The sequence below is a fragment of the Elephantulus edwardii genome, unplaced genomic scaffold, assembly GCF_000299155.1.
Source record: "Elephantulus edwardii isolate Elephantulus edwardi_28Jun2011 unplaced genomic scaffold, EleEdw1.0 scaffold00089, whole genome shotgun sequence".
Classification (NCBI taxonomy): domain Eukaryota; kingdom Metazoa; phylum Chordata; class Mammalia; order Macroscelidea; family Macroscelididae; genus Elephantulus; species Elephantulus edwardii.
The window spans coordinates 9,408,410-9,415,808 of record NW_006399839.1 but is presented as its reverse complement, the minus strand read 5'-3'; positions in this window follow the sequence as shown (position 1 = coordinate 9,415,808).

Genomic DNA, 7,399 nt, shown 5'->3' with positions numbered 1-7,399 from the left:
GGAGCCGGGGCCGAAGACGCGCCGGCGGCGCTCGTGGCTCGGGCGGGGGCGGCAAGACGCACCACGCGCCCGGCCCGAGGGTGCGCGCGGCTGGGAGCGCTCCGACTGGGCTTGAGCGGCAGCCTTCTGGATGTCTCTCCCTTGCCTTGTCTCTGTCTATCTCTGAGCGTCCTCCTACATTTCCTCCCCTTTAGTCTCTTTCACTTTCCCTCTCTCACTTCCTCCTTCCCGTCATGTTCTGAGTCAACATGGACTTCTGCAGGCCTTCTGGGCGCTCCAGATCAAGTCTCAGATCAGACCGGTATCCTTAGCTGTTTGATGACCTCGTGCGCCCAAGTACAGGCGCTTCTTGGGCGACCTCTCTGTGCTGGCCCCGTGCTCTGCAGTGATGATGGGCACTTCCGCCGGGTGGTCCCTGCTCTTGAGAGACCATGGAGTGCCAAGAGAAGGAGCCGGTCTGTCTTTGAGAGGGTGAAACCAGGCTGCTCCTTGGAGGGCATGGATTTTGAAGCTTCTTCTCACATACTTTGGGCATGTTGTCAGGAGAGACCAGTCCTTGGAGAAAGACAGACGTCATGCTTGGAAATGTAGATTGTCAGCAAAAGAGAGGAAGACCCAGGATAAGAGGGACGGACGCAGTGACTGAGGCAATGGGGTCGGGTGTGTCCGAGACAGTGAGGTTGGCTTAGGTATAAGGCGAGATTCAGGTCAACTCATAGATCTTTATGAGCTGTAGTGGACTTGATGACACGTAACAAGAATACATACACGATTATGCCCTGGGCGGAGTGCTGTGAATTAGAAGGCGGAGGACGACAGAGTAATGGGGACGGGTCTGATTGGCTGGGAGAGAAGCCTTAGGAAGCTTCCCTGAGTAATGTTTGCGGGAGACCGGGGAGCATGAGGTCATGGGGAGACCCAAAGGAAATAGCGTTAAGTGGGTTCTGGGGATGCAGAATGGGATAACTAGTTAAGGATCCACCTGTCCTTGTACCAGAATTCACCCTTTTCCAAGAACCAGGTCAACCATGACCTGGAATCTCCCTCACCCTTGACCTAGGACCCACACCCACTTCGCTCTGTCCCAGAACCCATCTCACCCCTGACCTAGAACCCTCCCTGTCCTATCCCAGAGCTCACCTCACTCCTCACTCCTGACCTAAAATTTACATCACACCTGACTAGATCTCATCTTATTTTGTCCCAATCTAGAACCCGTCTCGGTTACCATGACCTAGGACCCAACTTATCCCAGAAATCCACTCCACCCTACCCCAAGACCCTCCACATCTCACCCCCAATCTAGCACCCACCTCATCTATTGACCTAGAACCTACCTCATCCTTGTTCTAGACTCCACCTCAGCCCATCCATGATCTAGACCACATCTTGGCTCAGAACCCACCCCATCCTTGCTCCAGAACTCACACTCTCTCTTGTCCCACAACCCACCTCATCCCTGATCTAGAACTCATCTCACCCTCTCCCAGAACTGACCTCCTCTCATACCCGACCTCAAACCCACCGCGTCCCTCATCTAAACTTAATGTCATCCCATAGCTAGAATCCACATCATCCTTGGCCTAGAACTTAACTACAGCTCACTTAGTCCTTAATCTAGAACTACACCATCCCTAACTTAGGCTTTGTCTCAGCTCTGATCTAGAAACCCACCTGGCCTTGAACTGGCATCATCTAGAGTTTGGCTAAGCCCTGATCTAGACCCCACATCATCCCTGACCTAGAGCTCATCTCATCCCTAATATACAACCTATCTCTGACCCAGAATTCACTTCTACTGTGTCCCAGAACCCAAGTGTTGGAATGTTATCCCAGGACCTACATCTACCAAGGTCCAGAATCCACCTCCACCATATCTTTGCTTCCCTTTTCTGAACTCCAAAGGAGGAAGGATTTTTTTTTCTTTTACCTCAAACTGAAACACACCAAGGAAGCACAAATTGAGCTCCTATTTGCTCGTATTGGGGGCTGTGAGCACAGATGTCAGACTGAGAACTGTAAGAGGGGCTGTCAGCCTAAGAGTAGCTGGGCCCGTGTAGATGAAAGGGATGGTGGGGACATACCTCACATTCTGAAATATCTTCAAATGTGGACTTCTCCAGAGGTCTGAATACATTCAGTCACAGCCCCACACCGGAAGGCTTGACAAAGAAGGACATTCCTCCTACAGTTGTAAATGTGTATTCCCTTCCTGGATCACCCTAGCTGTAGTACATTATAAACTGTCTATAAATCCTGTAATTATCTTTGACCAGTGCAATTATATCGTACTGTATTAGTGAGCGAGTTTGCTAAGGTTATTTATTTATCCAATAACAAGACAGTTTTTGCTGTTTGCCATGTCTGCATCTTAATTTGCTGGGACTTTTGACAGAAGCAAAGGGCCAGGGCTTTCACTAACCTCTGGGGAGCCCCAGGGAAGGGGGTGGTGAGCTTCCCTAGAAAAGGGTGCACAGGGCCTTCCAAAGGGGGCTTTCGGGTGGGGACACCCCTACATCATGGCTGCGTTGATGAAGGAGCTCAGCTGACGGCCAAGTGCATCTAAAGTGCGTGCTTTCAACTTGACTGCTACGCCATCCCCTCCTCTCGCTGTCATTCCGACCCACTCTGGAGCCACACACGCTATCATTATGCCGTCTCAGCTGCTCACGGGCCACGCAACTCCCTCCTTCTCTAGATGGCGTCACCCGGGGCCCAGAGAGAACATTGTCTCTTTCAATCAAGGTCACGGCAAGTCTTTCCCCTGGAGGAAATGCTGAATTGGTGCAGAAAAGAAACTGGAGAGGGAGAGTTACAATCTGGAGAGCAACTTGACGGTGCTCATTAAGACAACACATCTGATGTACACCGCTGGGCTGATATTACCACTGGATCAATAGGCAACATCATGCTAGATGGAGAAAATAATGAACTTGTCAATGATTTCATCTTATTTGGATCCACACACAATCAACACCCTTGGTTCCAGCAGACAAGAAATCAAAAGACATATTGCACTGGGAAAATTTGTGGTCAAGGACCTCCCCAACGTATTGGGAGCAATGATGGCAGCTTAAAGACTGAGGTGTGCAAAAAAAGACCAATCTGAGTCTGATTCAATCAATAAATTCAGTCAAAGGTGTACCTTTTCAATCAATTGCTGGGCATCCGAGAGCTGAGCGATAAGGATGACAGAAGGATTGCTGCCTTTGAGTTGTGTTAGAGAAGACTCTGGAATATCTCATGGGCTGCCAGAAGAACAAGTGGATATGTCTTGGAGGAAATGCAAGCAGAGTGTTTCTCCGAGGCAGGAATGGTGAAGCTTTGTCTCACAAACTTTGGGCGTATTGTTAGGAAGGGCTGTTCTGAAAGAGACATTGTGCTTGGAAATGTGGAGGCACGAGACCCTCAGGAGATGGATTGACACAGTGACTGCAGCAATGGGCTCAAATATATCAGAGAGGATGAGAACGGCACAGGATAAGACAGGGTTCAGATCTGTTGTTCACAGGGTCGCTGGGAGTCACGCGCCTCCTACCGTTGTACAAGTGTATTCCCTTCCTGGATTAGCACATTATAAATTGTCTACAAATCTTGTAATTATCTTTGACCAGTGCAATTATATCATACTCAATGACACGTAACAACAACAACAATAAGACAAGGACTAAAAATATGTATATGTGAAGAGCCTTACGGGTGAGCTGAGTTTGAATTCCTGACCAGTGTAGACGAAAGACAGTGCCACTATTTTGTCAGTAGAGTTGATTGCATGTTGCTGGGATGCTAAGACAGACTAGGAAGAAAAGCCTGGCAATCTACTTCTGAAAAATCAGCCAATGGAAACTATGGATCACAATGATTTGAAACCATTGTGCATGGGAGGGGGTGTCACGGTGAGCTAGAGGCCAACTCAGTGTCAGCTAATAACAGTATTATTATGTAATAGGATTCTGAAGCTTCGCCTGACATACTTTGGACATGTTGCAAGGAGGGACCAGTCCTTGGAGAGTGATGTCATGTTTGGGAGGGTAGAGGGACAGCGTAGGAGAGGATGACCCTCGATGAAATGGATTGACTGGGTTAATGGGGGTAAGTGTGTCGGAGATAGTAAGATTGGCTCAGCATAAAGCAACGTTTAGGGCTGTTGTACATAGGTTTGCTATGAGTAGCAGGCGACTTGAAGGCACATAACAACAATATGTAATGTAATCATAATAACAAAAAGCAGCAACATGTCCATCCTGGGGAAATTCTAGGATAGATAAAAGAATACCTGTCTTCATATTATTTAATGCCATTAAGTATTTAAAAAGAGAAAGATCTTGGAGCAAAGTAAAAGAAAGAAAAATATTAATATTCTCTTGCCTCTGGAAACTCTATGAACTTGGGGAAAAGAGGAAAGTTTTGTGTTCAAGACTTTTGTTCATAGGGTTGCTATGGGTCTTCTACGATTCGACAGCATTTAATAACAACAACAATGTCATTTAAAAAAAAAATGCATGGGAGCTCTGGTGGCCTAGTGGCAAGGAGCTGTAACTACAATCCCAGAGGCTCACGGTTCGAATCCACCAGATGCTCTGCCGGGAAAGGAGGGACAATCTCCTTCTGTACCAGTCAGATCTGATTTGACGGTACACGCACACAAAAATAATAAAAATTAAAAAAAAAGATGCATGCATGTTGTTGTTGTGTACTGTCGAGTCAGAACTGACCCACAGCTGACCCTCCAGTGGGTTTTCCGAGACAGTTTAATCACACAGGAGGAGACTGCCCATCCTTCTGAAGAGCAGCTGGTGGATTCGAACTGTGTGCCTTCAGGATTACGGTGCAATTTCTTACCACTCAGCCACCAGAGCGTCCTTCTAGAAAGGTTACAGCCTTGTAATTCTAGTGGACACTTTGAATCTGACCTGCAGGGGATGCTGTGAGTCAGAACAGACTCAAAAGTACACAACAATAATAACAACATGGGGGGGCTCTGGTGGCCTAGGGCCAAGAAGCTGCACTGCAATCCCAGAGATGCACAGTTCTAATCCACCAGATGCTCTGCTGGAGAAGGAGGGACAATCTCCTTCCGTACCTCTCAGATCTGATTTGACAGCACACACACAAACACACACACACAAATAAAATAAAATGTAAAAATTGTTTTAACCCCCACCAAAATAACATACATATACCGACATAAAAGCAGAGGGAAATGAGAAGAACAACACACTTACATGGTTTTTTTTTTAAAAAAAAAAAACCTGAAAATATTACCAAAAACCCCAAAATCTCACTGCTATTGAGTCAATTCTGACTTCCCATTGGATTTTTAAGGCTGTAAATCTTTGCAAGAGGAGACTTTCCGTCTTTCTCCCTGGAAGTAGCTGGTGAGTTCGAACCACTAACCTTGTAGTTAGCTGCACATAATAAAACAACATCTAATGCCCTGTGCCACTAGTTGTTAGGTGTCGTTGACTCTGTTTGACTCATAGCGACCTTATAAACCATGGATCTGAACTCTGCTCTATCCTGCGCCATCGTCAGCATCTCTGATACACTTGAGCCCATTGTTACAGTCACCGTGTCAATTCATATTGTTGAGGGTGTTCCTCGGTCTCACTGATCCTCCACCTTTCCAAGCATGAAGTCCTTATACAACGATTGGCCCCTCCAAACAACATGGCCAATGTATTTGACACAAAGATTTACAATCCTTGCTTCCAAGGAGCATTCTGGTTTCACCTTCCAGACAGACCTGTTTGTTCTTTTGGCAGTCCATGTAATAGTCAGTCCTCTCTTCTCTGTAAAACACATGATACTCATGTCGTCCTTAGTTGTTGTCCAACTTTCAGATACACAGTAATTTGAAATGGCCATGACTTGAATCAAACACACCATAGTCTTTAAACTGATGCCATTGCTCCTTAGGCTTTTGGGAAGCTCCTTGACAGTAGAATTTCCCCAATGCAATACATCTTTTGCCTTCTTGAGTGCTGGTACCGAGAGGGTTGATGGGGGATCTGAGTAAGATGAAATCATTGGCAGTTTCAATTTTTCCTCCATCTTTCATGATGCCGCCTATCAGCCCAGTGGTGGAAATGTTTTCTCTTCTTCATGTTGAGATGTAATCCACATTGAAAGCTGTAGTCTTTGATCTTGGGCAGTAAGCTTTTCAAGTCCTATTCGCTTTCAGTGAGCAAGGTCGTACCATCTGCGTTATGCAGGTTGTTGATGAGTCTTCCTCTGATCCTGATGCCCCCGTCATCTTTATAAAGTCTAGCTCTTGGTTTGTTCCGCATACAAATAAATAGATATTGAGAAGAGATACAACCCTGACGAACATCTTTCTTCTTTTTTATTATTTCTTTATTTTTTATACTATTCTTTTTTCATCATTGAACATTTTCTTCCCCTATGCATATCTTTCTTGATTTTGCATCATGCCGTGTTCCCACCTTAAATATATCAGCATTTGTAAATGCAAAGAGACCCTTGAAAACAAGCATTTCCTGTTTCCAACAGTGGTACCTTCGAGGGGGGCCAGCAAGGAATAAGAGTGGGGACCAAGAGGTCCTTCGTAATTCTTCTGTAATGTTTTAATTACTTTGATTTCCTATTTTCAAAGGATTTACATGTTCTTAGGCCATTCAAGGAGCCTCACTGGCTTAATGGATTGAATATGGAGCTGCCAAGCAAAAGGTTGGTGGTTTGAATGTACTAGTCACTGACCTCTCAGGAGTAAGATGTGGGAGTTTTCTCCCATAGAGATTAAAACCTCAGAAACCCTCTGGGCAGTTCCAATCTGACCTACAGGGTTCCTGTGAATTGGAATCAATTCAGTACCAGTGGGTGGGGCTTAGAACACAATGCTGTTGCCGTGTCTTGTCTGAACCAGCTCATAACTGACCCTCCATCAAGTTTTCAGAGGCAGTATATCGCATTGAGAGGAGATTGCCCATCTTTCTCCTGGTGGGTTTGAGCTACGTGTCCACCCCCTGCGGAGCAGCTGGTGGATTTGAACCACAGGACAACTAGGTAAAAGGACTAGCTTTCCTCCTGGTTCCTCAGGGGTCTGATTCCCTGTTCCTGAACCAATAGTAACAAATGCTTCAACCATCCTTTTCGGGATACTGTGCTATTGGCTGATGTGAACTTTAAAAAAAGAAATGGTGTGAATGTACTATAATTTCTCAATCCATTCATCTATGGTGGGACATTTGGGCTGTTTCCATGTTCTTGCAATGGTGAATAATGCTGCTATGAACATTGGTGTACAAATCTCCATTTGTGCCTCAGTTCTCATTTTCTCAGGGTATGTTCCAAGTAGTGGAATAGCTGAGTCATATGGAATCTGTATGTTCAGCTTTTTGAGGAAGCGCCAAACTGCCTTCCAGAAAGGTTGCACCAT